The sequence below is a fragment of the Coregonus clupeaformis genome, chromosome 17, assembly GCF_020615455.1.
Source record: "Coregonus clupeaformis isolate EN_2021a chromosome 17, ASM2061545v1, whole genome shotgun sequence".
Taxonomy (NCBI): domain Eukaryota; kingdom Metazoa; phylum Chordata; class Actinopteri; order Salmoniformes; family Salmonidae; genus Coregonus; species Coregonus clupeaformis.
The window spans coordinates 54,257,629-54,273,315 of record NC_059208.1 but is presented as its reverse complement, the minus strand read 5'-3'; the positions used below and the strand labels follow the sequence as shown (position 1 = coordinate 54,273,315).

Here is a 15,687-nt window from a genome sequence, read left to right as displayed (position 1 = left end):
TGACGGAATGAGGTCAATATCCATCCAGGATACCCGGGCCAGGTCAATTAGAAAGGCCTGCTCGCTAAAGTGTTTTAGGGAGCGTTTGACAGTGATGAGGGGTGGTCGTTTGATCGCGGACCCATTACGGACGCAGGCAATAAGGCTGAGATCCTGGTTGAACACAGCGGATGTGTATTTAGAGGGTACATTTGTCAGGATGATATCTATGAGGGTGCCCATGTTTACAGATTTAGGGTTGTACCTGGTAGGTTCGTTGATAATTTGTGTGAGATTGAGGGCATCTAGTTTAGATTGTAGGTTGGCCGGGATGTTAAGCATATCCCAGTTTAGGTCACCAAGCAGTACGAACTCTGAGGATAGATGGGGGGCAATCAGTTCACATATGGTGTCCAGGGCACAGCTCGGGGCTGAGGGGGGTCTGTAGCAAGCGGCAACAGTGAGAGACTTATTTCTGGAAAGGTGGATTTTTAGAAGTAGAAGCTCAAACTGTTTGGGCACAGACCTGGATAGTATGATAGATCTCTACAGTAGATTGCAACCCCACCCCCTTTGGCAGTTCTATCGAAACGGAAAATGTTGTAGTTGGGGATGGACATTTCTGAATTTTTGGTGGCCTTCCTAAGCCAGGATTCAGACACTGCTAGAACATCAGGGTTGGCGGAGTGTGCTAACGCAGTGAATAACTCAAACTTAGGGAGGAGGCTTCGGATATTAACGTGCAAGAAACCAAGGCTTTTACGATTACAGAAGTCAACAAGTGATAACGCCTGGGGAGTAGGAGTGATACTGGGAGCTACAGGGCCTGGGTTAACCTCTACATCACCAGAGGAACAGAGGAGGAGTAGAATAAGGATACGGCTAAAGAATCAATGGTTATTTATATCATTTATTTAAGAGTCCAAAAATGTATCAATTCCGGACTGTCCCTTTAATACTTCTACATGTAGAATGTTTATAAGCACATTATAGAGTTGACTCTACAGTTGATAGCTTGGACAATTTTTTTCTGCTGGAAATACTCGAGGATAACTGCAATACAGCTCCAAAGAAGAAGGGTATGAATACTTTAGGAACCACCACAGACCTCACCTTTTTATTAAAAGTATAGACCTGGCTGTATATGATAATATGCAAAGAAACATCTGCGCAAACCCGGCATGGATATTAAAACCAGGGTGAAAACAGCCTCAATTGGGATCAGGCATGCTCGACTCCTTTTGACCTGCAGGCGGCGCTGCGATGGCATTCGCAAACAGAAGCAAGAAATATCTACGCGGAGTTCGAGAAAAATGCCCTGAGCTAGTCCCGAATGTATTTTCTGTATTTCTGAAATAACTACGAGTTTGGTGTTAGAAATCGTATCAAACTGAAATTAAAAGGTTATTTCATAAACACAGTTATTCAATGTCACTGCAATGTCTAGTCAAAGGGATCGCGAGACTCGGAGGACAGAGGTGACCGCACAAGGAATCAAAACACAATGTGGAAAAACTCAAGAAACAAGCGACTAAACTCAACCAAGAAGTGCAAAAGCTGAAGCATATGAGGACGTTGTAAGTAAAGCACATGTTTTTCGGTGGTATCGAACTTGTGGATTAATAAAAAAAGTGTACTTGATCGGCCTTGGGATTTAGCAAAAAACGCTGCCTATAATAGTTAAGTTACTGTAGCTATCAGCGAAGAATTTAAAAACTGATACAGTGAGGGAAAAAAGTATTTGATCCCCTGCTGATTTTGTACGTTTGCCCACTAACAAAGAAATGATCGGTCTATAATTGTAATGGTAGGTTTATTTGAACAGTGAGAGACGGAATAACAACAACAAAATCCAGAAAAGCGCATGTCAAAAATGTTATAAATTGATTTGCATTTTAAATGAGGGAAATAGGTATTTGACCCCTCTGCAAAACATGACTTAGTACTTGGTGGCAAAACCCTTGTTGGCAATCACAGAGGTCAGACGTTTCTTGTAGTTGGCCACCAGGTTTGCACACATCTCAGGAGGGATTTTGTCCCACTCCTCTTTGCAGATCTTCTCCAGGTCATTAAGGTTTTGAGGCTGACATTTGGCAACTCAAACCTTCAGCTCCCTCCACAGATTTTCTATGGGATTAAGGTCTGGAGACTGGCTAGGCCACTCCAGGACCTTAATGTGCTTCTTCTTGAGCCACTCCTTTGTTGCCTTGGCCGTGTGTTTTGGGTCATTGTCATGCTGGAATACCCATCCATGACCCATTTTCAATGCCCTGACTGAGGGAAGGAGGTTCTCACCCAAGATTTGACGGTACATGGCCCCGTCCATCATCCCTTTGATGCAGTGAAGTTGTCATGTCCCCTTAGTAGAAAAACACCCCCAAAGCATAATGTTTCCACCTCCATGTTTGACGGTGGGGATGGTGTTCTTGGGGTCATAGGCAGCATTCCTCCTCCTCCAAACACGGCGAGTTGAGTTGATGCCAAAGAGCTCAATTTTGGTTTCATCTGACTACAACACTTTCACCCAGTTCTCCTCTGAATCATTCAGATGTTCATTGGCAAACTTCAGACGGGCATGTATATGTGCTTTCTTGAGCAGAGGGACCTTGCGGGCGCTGCAGGATTTCAGTCCTTCACGGCGTAATGTGTTACCAATTGTTTTCTTGGTGACTATGGTCCCAGCTGCCTTGAGATCATTAACAAGATCATCCTGTGTAGTTCTGGGCTGATTCCTCACCATTCTCATGATCATTGCAACTCCACGAGGTGAGATCTTGCATGGAGCCCCAGGCCGAGGGAGATTAACAGTTATTTTGTGTTTCTTCCATTTGCGAATAATCGCACCAACTGTTGTCACCTTCTCACCAAGCTGCTTGGCGATGGTCTTGTAGCCCATTCCAGCCTTGTGTAGGTCTACAATCTTGTCCCTGACGTCCTTGGAGAGCTCTTTGGTCTTGGCCATGAGAGTTTGAAATCTGATTGATTGATTGCTTCTGTGTCAGGTGTCTTTTATACAGGTAACAAGCTGAGATTAGGAGCACTCCCTTTAAGAGTGTGCTCCCAATCTCAGCTCGTTACCTGTATAAAAGACACCTGGGAGCCAGAAATCTTTATGATTGAGAGGGGGGTCAAATACTTATTTCCTTCATTAAAATGCAAATCAATTTATAACATTTTGACATGCGTTTTTCTGGATTTTTTTTTGTTATTCTGTCACTCACTGTTCAAATAAACCTACCATTAAAATTATAGACTGATCATTTCTTTGTCAGTGGGCAAACGTACAAAATTAGCAGGGGATCAAATACTTTTTTCCCTCACTGTATCAGTTCTGCAGCATGGCTCTCCATGGTGCCTTGCCCCTGACTGGTAAATATCCCACTTGCACAGGGGTACCTGCCTAAACACAAAGTATTTTATCATATTTATTCTCACCACCATTGTTTTCTTTTCCCCTCTATGCAGTTATGAAAAACATCCTCCTGGATTGATTAAGGTATAGTAGAGGCAGGTCATTTTGTCTGCTCACTGCCAGGTAAATTATTACTGTGATAGCTAGCTAGCTACAGTTCGTCTATCAGTAAAGGGATTGCTATGGAAACTGGAATATGTGTAATCTTGAATCTACTTGAAACACAGGGGCTGTGTTTTTTAGGAGGAGGAGTACAAACCAGAGGACTGTATTCCTGCTGATCCAGGAAATGAGGACGCTAGAGACTTACATTTTACATTTTAGTCATTTAGCAGACGCTCTTATCCAGAGCGACTTACAGTTAGTGAGTGCATCATTTTTTTTCTTTTTCATACTGGCCCATCTTGTATGAACTTCCTGGTTCACGCCCCCACCAAGGGGCTGTGGATGCCTCTGGGGAAGGAGGTGAAAGTGATGCAGTGTAAGTAGAAACACAGGGTTATTATGAGTGTCCTGCGTCCCAAATGGCACCTTGGGCCCTGCTCAAAAGTGTTAAAATGGTATTTGTCACATGTGCCAAATACAACAGGTGTAGATTTTTATGATCCGTCCAAACGATGAAGGGTTGTTCCGCCCCCTCCAACCAATGCCGCCACTCCCCGAGAGCCAGCTTCACGGCGAGCAGTTCACGATTGCCAACATCATAATTCCTCTCTGCCGGAGAAAGTTTCCGTAAAAGAAAAGCACAGGGATGCAGTTTGTTATCTTCAGGTGAACGTTGTGACAACACCGCACCTACCCCAGTGTCGGATGCATCCACCTCCATGACAAACTGGCGGTCGGGGTCCGGCTGCATCAGAATGGGAGCCAAGGCGAAGCAATGTTTCAGCTCTTCGAACGCTGCTTCGGCCCCTTCATTCCAAGCGAACGGTAGTGCGATGGAGGTGAGAGCGGTGAGTGGCGCCGCAATGCGGCTGTAGTCCTTGATGAACCTCCTGTAGAAGTTCGCAAACCCCAGGAGTCGTTGAAGTTGTTTGCGGGTGGAGGGGGCTGGCCAGTCCGTGACAGCAGAGATCTTAGCTGGGTCCATCCGCAACTCCCCCTGAGCTATTATGTAACCCAAAAAAGAGGTCTCAGACACATGAAATTCAAATTTCTCCATCTTCACAAATAGTTTGTTCTCCAACAACCTTTGCAACACCTGGCGCACATGCAGTTCATGTTCCTGGGAGGACTCTGAGAAAATCAGGATATCATCCAGATAGACAAAAGCAAAATGATTCATCATGTCCCGAAGGACATCGTTCACTAGTGCCTGAAAAACAGCAGGGGCATTAGACAACCCAAAAGGCATGACCAGATACTCAAAATGTCCCAAGGGTGTGTTGAAGGCAGTCTTCCATTCATCACCTTTACGAATGCGCACCAGGTGATACGCATTACGTAGATCCAGTTTGGTAAAGATAGTTGCACCATGAAGGAGGGGAAAAGCAGAATTAATTAAAGGCAGAGAATATTTGTTCTTAATGGTGATGTTGTTAAGTCCACGGAAATCAATACAGGGTCTGAGGGTCTTATCCTTCTTTCCAACAAAAAGAATCCCGCTCCTACAGGTGACGAGGAAGGACGAATAATACCTGCCGCCAAGGAGTCCCGAATGTAGTTCTCCATAGCCTCCGTCTCCGGGCGGGAGAGATTGTACAGGCGACTGTTAGGGAGAGGGGCTCCTGGCTGGAGGTCAATGGCGCAGTCGTAAGGCCGGTGAGGAGGAAGAGAAGTAGCTCTGTGTTTGCAGAAAACGGATGCCAGGTCATGATACACGTCAGGGACAGCAGAGATCCATGGACTCCAGTGGAGGTTGAGGCACAGTGCTGGCAGGGGTCTGAGCAGAACACAAACAGTTCACATGACAAAATGTGCTCCATGAAACAATTCTACCTGTCACCCAATCAATGTGTGGATTGTGTCTTATGAGCCAGGGGATACCAAGGACCAGGGGGGTCTGTGGGCAGTCAATTATGTGAAATTGAATGTTCTCCTGATGATTACCTGACACTCTGAGACAAACAGGCACAGTCTGATGAGTAATACGGGTCAACAATTGTCCATTTAGACCCTTAGCCTGCAGCAGACGGTCCATAGGTACAGTCTCAGTCACAGGTGTAGACCTTACAGTGAAATGCTTAGCCTACCATCAGTAACACACTACGCCGCCAGGGACTCAAATCCTGCAGTGCCAGACGTGTCCCCCTGCTTAAGCCAGTACATGTCCAGGCCCGTCTGAAGTTTGCTAGAGTGCATTTGGATGATCCAGAAGAGGATTGGGAGAATGTCATATGGTCAGATGAAACCAAAATAGAACTTTTTGGTAAAAACTCAACTCCGTCATGTTTGGAGGACAAAGAATGCTGAGTTGCATCCAAAGAACACCATACCTACTGTGAAGCATGGGGGTGGAAACATCATGCTTTGGGGCTGTTTTTCTGCAAAGGGACCAGGACGACTGATCCGTGTAAAGGAAAGAATGAATGGGGCCATGTATCGTGAGATTTTGAGTGAAAACCTCCTTCCATCAGCAAGGGCATTGAAGATGAAACGTGGCTGGGTCTTTCAGCATGACAATGATCCCAAACACACCGCCCGGGCAACGAAGGATGGCTTCGTAAGAAGCATTTCAAGGTCCTGGAGTGGCCTAGCCAGTCTCCAGATCTCAACCCCATAGAAAATCTTTGGAGGGAGTTGAAAGTCCGTGTTGCCCAGCGACAGCCCCAAAACATCACTGCTCTAGAGGAGATCTGCATGGAGGAATGGGCCAAAATACCAGCAACAGTGTGTTGAAAACCTTGTGAAGACTTACAGAAAACGTTTGACCTGTGTCATTGCCAACAAAGGGTATATAAAAAAGTATTGAGAAACTTTTGTTATTGACCAAATACTTATTTTCCACCATAATTTGCAAATAAATTCATTAAAAATCCTACAATGTGATTTTCTGGATTTCTTTTTCTCATTTTGTCTGTCATAGTTGACGTGTACCTATGATGAAAATTACAGGCCTCTCTCATCTTTTTAAGTGGGAGAACTTGCACAATTGGTGGCTGACTAAATACTTTTTTCCCCCACTGTATTTCCCTCATTAAAATGCAAATCAATTTATAACATTTTTGACATGCGTTTTTCTGGATTTTTGTTGTTGTTATTCTGTCTCTCACTGTTCAAATAAACCTACCATTAAAATTATAGACTGATCATGTCTTTGTCAGTGGGCAAACGTACAAAATCAGCAGGGGATCAAATACTTTTTTCCCCTCACTGTACATATAAATAGTAAAACCAGAGAAACGTATATTTTTGCAGTGGTCTCTTAATTTTTTCCAGAGCTGTATTTGATACCATTCCACTAATTCCACTCCAGCCTTTACCACGAGCCCGTCCTCCCCAATTAAGATGCCACCAAACTCCTGTGATACCTACATTTTAGGGTGCATCTCAATAGTCTAATGTGGCTTCCTCTCCTCGTCCTCCTTCATCTACAGCACACTGATGTGAAATAACCTTAAAAACGTAGTGCTTCTGCGACCAACTGAGATTAAATAGCCACTCCTTTATAAGTGGATCACAGATCTAGAGAATGTACGGCTTGAAATGGCAGAAGCTCATCCATGCTTATGTGATCGTGCACGGCACTCTATTGAAATAGCAGAAAGCCAAAGAAAGTTGTCTTCATCGCTGGATAGTCCTGATCCCGATCCTCTCAATACTTCCCTCAGTACAGAGGGTGTCACTTAAATTCAACCCCACTGAGAGAGACAGGAGAGTGGCTATGGGTGCGTTTCAAATGGCACCCTATTCCCTATGTGTCGCGATTTAACTGGATATGAACCCAAATGCAGACAACTACACCGAGCCAGAGAAGGTTTAACAGGTTTATTTACAAAGTTCAATTGTCCAGGTTTCCAAAAATAGGGGAAGAGCAAGTCCAGGTCTACAGGGAGGGTAACAGATCCAGGTTCTGAGCAGGAGTGGTACCGTAACGTCCTAGTGTCCGTGGTGAGTCCAAAAGGGAGGTCCAGTAGTGGAAAGCAGGATGGTGGTGGCAGGAGTGAAGCGGAGGCAGGAGTCAGGTTGCAATAATCTGTGGCACAGGAGAAAAGTAAATAGAACAGGCCAAAAACACAAAGAGCGAAAACAAGCAGGTTGAGTCAGCAGCGAGACTAACATGGTCGTCTTGACTATGATCTGACGATGAGTGGCAAGTTTGACCGGGTCTTTAAGGCTGAGGTGATTATGGTGAATGAGCTGCAGCTGGAACCCTGACTCCCGCACACCAGACTTCACTCCTGCAATCAAGAACAGACAGAGGGGAGGGGGAGAGCAGAGAGAGAGCTACCTAGCAGCAGTAGGCCTAACACTATGTAGTGCACTACTTTTGATCAGTGTCTATAGGTACACGGTACACTCATAGGGCTCTGGTCAAAAGAATTGCACTATATAGGGAATAAAGTACTGTTTTGGACACACACTAGGCTTAGCTTGAAAGACCCATCCTTTTTAATGAGCTCAGGGTCCAGTCAGTGTAGCGGAGATTCACTTTTGTTCTGGTTGTCCCTCAAAGAACAAAGGCTGTCCCTCCCTCCCTCCCTCCCTCCCACTCGTCTTCTTGATATGTGAGGGGGCATAAAACATACTAGGTTAGTCTAAAAAGTTATAATTTGTTCTCCTGTGGAATTCCAAAGCCTTATATGTTCCAGATAATACTTTGGGGAAATGTTTGAATATTTATTCCTTTTGATTTTGACCTGCGTTTAGATGTAAGTGATAAACAGGTGATAAACAGGTGATAAACAGGTGTACAAAGCATATAAGGGAAATATGAATATCTTCCACATTCCAACACTAGCTTGTTTGGGTGATTTCTGAGAGAGCAGGAGACGTTGTGAGTGTGCTTGTTGTACAAACATGACTATTCTCCCTTGTGCAGGTTGGAGATGCAAGCGTTATGGGCACAGGACGGGGTACCGAGAGTGTCCCTTCTTCATCAAAGGAAACCAGAAGCTGGAGCAGTTCAGAGTGGTGAATCTCATCCATCCATCTTTCAACTAATCTCGGTTAACCCAGAACTAAAGTCTTGAGTAATTGGTCAGCTTCTCGATTAAGTTCTGGGTCCATATGTGTTAAGAGAAGAGATGCTAGAACGAGGAGCTCCACCCTCTCTCTTTGCAAGTTACTGGCATGCCTATGGGCCGAATGTCCCCTTCTGAAACTTTAAAGATGCTATACACCAGTGTAATCGTGGTTTGTCCAAATAACCAGTGATGAAAACCCTAAGCACCGGAACTATTGCTGCTCGTTAGCTATTGGTGCCCATAGTATAAAGACAGATCTACGGTACCATTTATTTTGACGTAATCTGCCCACGAGAGATTATCTTTCAACTAATCATCTAGGCTTTTTGACTGGTCTCAAACACAAAAATGGGTCCCTAGGACTAGGATTGGCACTGGCAGACGCTGGTCCTGTCCCAACCATAACCTTGTGGGGACGTCTGCTCCTGGTCCCAACCATAACCCTGTGGGGACGTCTACGTGCCTGCCTGCCTGCCTTGGACCATGAGCATGCTTGCTTGATGCAGCTGGATACAGTATGGGTGCATCCCAAATCACACCCTTTTCCCCATCTAGTGCACTACTTTTGACCAGTGTCCATAGGGCTTTGGTCAAAAGTAGTGCACTACATAGGGAAACGGGTGCCATTTGGGATGCAACCAGCATCTCTATCTTCTGCAGCTGGATGCTTCTGGACTCAGCAGATTCACACAGTGCAGTTGTTCTGTAGCCCTGCTTGCTACTGCAATGATGCCACTGCAATGATTAACATAAGTGCAAGCGTATCATATTTTCATACATTCCATTGTGATACAACAACCGGATTAAAAAATGCTGATGTGGCAGAGGACAGAGTTGAATGGGTGGAAATAATGTTGCCCAAGAGCAATAGCTGAATGGCATTTTACCTTGCGGTGCTTGTTATCATTGGAGTGTTTGCAATGTGTGTTATCCTGTACATTTTATAAATAAGTAGCTAAACCGTCTATTTCTTGTAGGCACACGAAGACCCAATGTACGACATGATCTGAGAAAACAAACAGAATGAAAAAGAAACAAGGTAGCTACCTTCTGGTTTTATCAAAAATACAGTGCTATGAAAAAGTATTTGGCCCCTTTCTAATTTTCTCTACTTTTGCATATTTGTGATACTGAATGTTATCAGATCTTCAACCAAAACCTAATATTAGATAAAGGGAACATAAGTGAACAAATAACACAACAATTACATATTTATTTCATTTATTTCATAAACAAAGTTATGCAACACCCAATTCCCCTGTGTGAAAAAGTAATTACCCCCTTACACTCAATAACTGGTTGTGCCACCTTTAACTGCAATGACTCCAACCAAATGCTTCCTGTAGTTGTTGATCAGTCTCTCATGTTGCTGTGGAGGAATTTTGGCCCACTCTTCCATGCAGAACTGCTTTAACTCAGTGACGTGTGGGTTTTCAAGCATGAACTGCTCGTTTCAAGTCCTGCCACAACATCTCAATTGGGATTAGGTCTGGACTTTTACTAGGCCATTCCAAAACTTCCAATTTGTTGCTTTTTAGCAATTTTCATGTAGACTTGATTGTGTGTTTTGGATCATTGTCTTGCTGCATGACCCAGCTGTGCTTCAGCTTCAGCTCACAGACGGATGGTCTGACATTCTCCTGTAGAATTCTCTGATACAGAGCAGAATTCATGGTTCCTTCTATTAAGGCAAGTCATCCAGGTCCTGAGGCAGCAAAGCATCCCCAAACCATCACACCACCACCACCATGCTTGACCTTTGGTATGATGTTCTTACTGTGGAATGCAGTGTTTGGTTTTCGCCAGGCATTACTGGAACCATGTCGTCCAAAAAGTTATAATTTTGAATAATCTGTCCATAGAACGTTCTTCCAAGAGTGTTGATGATCATCCAGGTGCTTTTTGGCAAACTTGAGACAACTTTTTGGACAAGATGGGTCCCATTATGCCTGGCGAAATTCTGAATTCTGATGAATTCTGCTCTGTATCAGAGAATTCTACAGGAGAATGTCAGACCATCCGTCTGTGAGCTGAAGCTGAAGCACAGCTGGGTCATGCAGAAAGACAATGATCCAAAACACACAATCAAGTCTACATGAAAATTGCTAAAAAGCAACAAATTGGAAGTTTTGGAATGGCATAGTCAAAGTCCAGACCTAATCCCAATTGAGATGTTGTGGCAGGACTTGAAACGAGCAGTTCATGCTTGAAAACCCACATGTCACTGAGTTAAAGCAGTTCTGCATGGAAGAGTGGGCCAAAATTCCTCCACAGCGACGTGAGAGACTGATCAACAACTTCAGGAAGCATTTGGTTGGAGTCATTGCAGCTAAAGGTGGCACAACCAGTTATTGAGTGTAAGGGGGCAATTACTTTTTCACACAGGGGAATTGGGTGTTGCATAACTTTGTTTATGAAATAAATGAAATAAATATGTAATTGTTGTGTTATTTGTTCACTTATGTTCCCTTTATCTAATATTAGGTTTTGGTTGAAGATCTGATAACATTCAGTATCACAAATATGCAAAAGTAGAGAAAATTAGAAAGGGGGCAAATACTTTTTCATGGCACTGTATGTTTGAATAGATGTCTCCTTCTCCACTGTTTGGAGTTGATCATAGTTAAGGTAGTCTGGAGTGTGGTCGGTGCATAGGGGTCTTTTTAAAGGACAGTGCTTCTGTAACTTTGCTACATCATTTCAGACAAGCTATTTTGCAGCACGGTCACTTACTGGACTTACCGATTCTCTTTCATTTGCTCCCAGCAATGCTGATGCTAAGCTGTGGCAATAATCGGCTTCTGTAGACTAGGCTACTTTCCAGTTAGTTCCAGTAAGTTTGTCATTAGAGTGAACTATCCCTTTCATTTTCCGACTGTCTCAGTCAGAATTGTCTATTATTAATTGAGTACCTTTTAGCACAGAAAAAGAATAACAACCAAGTAATGTGAAATAAAAGGCTCAGTCATCAGAGGACACACCTCCGGGTCATCAGAGGACACACCTCCGGGTCATCAGAGGACACACCTCCGGGTCATCAGAGGACACACCGCCGAGTCATCAGAGGACACACTGAAGTCAATGCCCTCATTTAATTAGACTAAATCAATCATATCCTGATAGCTGTCAGAGCAGTTAATCAAGCTGGTGAATAAAATAACTTTTAAAAACTACTATGAACGACATTGAATGTGAACTTGGGTGTCTACAGAGAAGTTTGAAAGTGCCATCTGAACTGATTAAAGTGCGACATGAGATTTATGTGAGTATGATAAGAGAGTGTGATGGACAAGTTCTACAGCATCATATGAGCTGATCAAATGAATGTTGTTGTGATGATATGAGATACAGATTGAAATGTGACAGTGGTAGACAGAGCCCAATGAGCCCTAGTGCACTAAATGGTAACTCAGCTCTGTCTCTGAGTGCTTGCCTTGAACATTCCTTATGATTACTTTACTGTTCTCTGGGTGGATGATGTCAACGTTGACAAGAACAATGCTCCTCCAGCTCCACAGATGAATTCTTAATGATGCTTTGGAACCGCCGCGTTGGAAGTTTGGGTTGTTTTTAGTGTCTTGCAACTTGCACAAGCTCTCGTTTCTCTCTGAGCAAACAGAATCAATGGAAATATAAAGTTTTGTGCTAACCAAAGAATGGAGATGTGCCTCTGTCTCTGAGTTGTTTGATCGTTGGGGTTTCTTGATATATTCATATTTTATTGCTGGCTACTCTGCTGGCTGCCTCTCTGTCTCCCTCTCTCTGTCTCCCTCTCTCTCTCTGTCTCCCTCTCTCTGTCTCCCTCTCTCTCTCTCTCTCTCTCTCTCCCTCTCTCTCTCTCTCTCTCTCTCTCTCTCTCTCTCTCTCTCTCTCTCTCTCTCTCTCTCTCTCTCTCTCTCTCTCTCTCTCTCTCTCTCTCTCTCTCTCTCTCTTTCTCTCTCTCTCTCTCTCTCTCTCTCTCTCTCTCTCTCTCTCTCTCTCTCTCTCTCTGTCTCGCTCTCTCTCTCTGTCTCCCTCTCGCTCTCTGTGTCTCTCTCACGCTCTCGCTCTGTCTCACACTTTCACTCTCACTCTCACTCTATCTCTCTCATGACCCACATTAGCACCAGCTGCAAACACCTTTTAGCCCATCCTAATCCCCATACGACACATACTCAGTACTCACCAGCTGTCAGCCGACAATCACTGTTAAAATACTTGATTCACAACCAGGGACACTTCTGAGTGAATTAGTGGAAATCTGAGATGGCAGCTGATTCTGGAGAAAGAAATCTCAGATGTTAAAAGAACATGACACTTGTGTGTGTGTGTGTGTGTGTGTGTGTGTGTGTGTGTGTGTGTGTGTGTGTGTGTGTGTGTGTGTGTGTGTGTGTGTGTGTGTGTGTGTGTGTGTGTGTGTGTGTGTGTGTGTGTGTGTGTGTGTGTGTGTGTGTGTGTGTGTGTGTGTGTGCCTGTTGAAAAATATGTTTCACCTTATTGAAGATACTGTGTTTCAGTTCATCACACCTTGCCTCTCCTCGAATGGTTCTAAACCATCTCTCCTGTCTCTTACTCTCTTCCCTCTCTCTCTCTCTCCACCCCCACCACCCCCCCCACTCTCTCTCCCTATCCCTCCCCATTTCTCTCTCCTCCCTCCCTCTCTCCAGGATCCAGCAGCCACAGCAGCTCCTGCAGGACACCACCTCTTCCTCCGACAGCTCCTCCTCTTCCTCCTCCACCAGCGACCGCTAGAAGAGGAAACACAAGAAAAATAAAGAGAAGAAGAAGAAGAAGAAGAAGAAGCAGAAGAAGAAGAAGAAGAAGCAGAAGAAGAAGCAGTCCCCTGTAGCTCAGTTGGTAGAGCATGGCGCTTGCAACGCCAGGGTTGTGGGTTCGTTTCCCACGAGGGGCCAGTATGAAAATGTATGCACTCACTAACTGTAAGTCGCTTTGGATAAGAGCATCTGCTAAATGACTAAAAATGTAAAGAAGAAGAAGAAGAAGAAGTCCTCCAAATCCAGTGACTGTTCTGAGTCCGACTGAGCCATTGGAACCTACCTGGATTATTCTAGGTGACTACACTGCAGTGTCTTGTCAGTCACTGAGCAGCTATAGTGGTTCTCATCCAATGGCTCAGTGTCGATCCAATGGTGCACTATGAAGTACACACTAGAAGACCCTCTTTGGTTCAGCCTTCCCCTCTCCCCTCCTTCCCTCCACCTTTAAATAATGCATGACTTGTCCCATCCCTCATATGGTTGATGAGCTCATTAGGCCTCTACTCCATTAGTTCATACCGAATAGGATCCTATGGACGTGCAGTGGTGATTGTGAATGTATTGCCCCTCAGAAGAGGAACTCAGAAAGTCCTAACAGCGTTGGTAATGACATGTTATTTGTCACATGCACTGAATACAAAGGGTGTAGACCTTCCAGTGAAATGCTAACCTACAAGCTCTTTCTCAACAGAGTTGAGTAAGAAGATAAAAACATGAGAATTAAAACACACAAGAATGAAGCTATTAAACAGGGAGTACCAGTACCATATCAATGTGCAGGGGTAGGAGTTAGTTGTATCTCAATGAAAACATGTTCCAAAAAACAGAGCATGTTGTGAAACGCTTACTTGCAGGTTCCTTCTCGACAATGCAACAACAATAAGAAATAAAAGATAAGAATACGAACGTAAAGGAAATGGCTCAGTAGAATACAGGAAGGCACAGTTTATAATCCAACATGTGTTTTGGGGAAGGGGAATTGGGGGGGCAAGTGTTTAAATTGTGCAGTATTTAGCAATACTAATAAGAGTCTGGTAGCAGTAGGGATGTGTGCTAAGGTGCAGAGAGTCAGTGCAGGTGGTCAGCCCAGTTCCAGTGTTCAGCAGTCTTCTAGATATAAACTGTCTCTGAGCCTGTTGGTATCAGACCTCATACTCTGATACTGTCTGCCCGACGGTAAGGGAGAGAACAGCTCGTGTGTGAGAGTGTGATTTGAAGGAGTCAGGTGCAGGAGGGTAATTCACCGAATACAGAGTTTATTCCGTAGTACACAGTTCCGCTGGATAGCGTCAACAGCACAGTGCGTAATACAGGCGCACTGGAACACAATACAGGCACACGGGGAGAAATAACCTTGGCAATACAAAGTACAGGTAGCTCAACCGAGCTACACTCATCTTCACATAAAACAATCACCCACAAGGACAAGGGGCCAGAGGGAACACTTATACACGGACTAAGGAGGGGATATGAACCAGGTGTGTGTAATTGACAAGACAAAACAAATGGAATGATGATATATGGAGCAGCAGTGGCTAGTAAGCCGGTGACGACGAACGCCGAAACCTGCCTGAACAAGGAGGGGAGGCAGCCTCGGTGGAAGTCATGACAGTACCCCCCCCCTTGACGCGCAGCTCCAGCAGCGCGCCGACCCCGGCCTCGGGGACGGCCAGGAGGACGCGGAGCAGGGCGAGCCGGATGGCGACGGTTGAAATCCCGCAACAGGGGGGGATCGAGGATATCCCTCACCGGGACCCAGCACCGTTCCTCCAGACCGCACCCCTCCCACTCCACGAGGTACTGAAGGCCCCCCACCCGACGCCTCGAATCCAGGATAGAATGGACAGAGTACGCCGGGGCCCCCTCGATGTCCAGAGGAGGTGGAGGGACCTCCCGCACCTCAGACTCCTGGAGCGGACCAGCCACCACTGGCCTGAGGAGAGACACATGAAACGAGGGGTTAATACGGTAATCAGGGGGAAGTAATAACCTATAGGTGACCTGGTTGATTCTCCTCAGGACTTTGAACGGCCCCACAAACCGCAGGCTCAGCTTCCGGCAGGGCAGGCGGAGGGGCAGATTCCGGGTCGAGAGCCAGACCCGATTCCTTAGCCAAGGTAGGCCACCAGTACTTTCCAGTCAGGCAGCGCACTGTACGACCGATACCTGGGTGACCAGAGGAGGGGGACGTGTGTGCCCAGTAGATCAGACGATCACGGATAAGAGCAGGCACGTACCGCAGCCCAGCTGGACACTGAGGTGGAGATGGATCTGTGCGAAATGTCTGCTCTATATCCGCGTCCATCGCCCATACTACCACCGCCACAATGCAGGAAGCCGGGATTATGGGGTTGTTGTCTCTGGGCCTCTCCTCTGTGTCATACAGCCGTGACAATGCGTCAGCGTGGATGTA

General features: G+C 45.3%; 1 pseudogene; it reads left to right on the top strand.

The window, feature by feature from the left end:
* The first annotated feature begins 1,160 nt into the window (after positions 1-1,160).
* On the top strand, positions 1,161-13,758 carry LOC121585802 (annotated as a pseudogene).
* Positions 13,759-15,687: the final 1,929 nt, after the last annotated feature.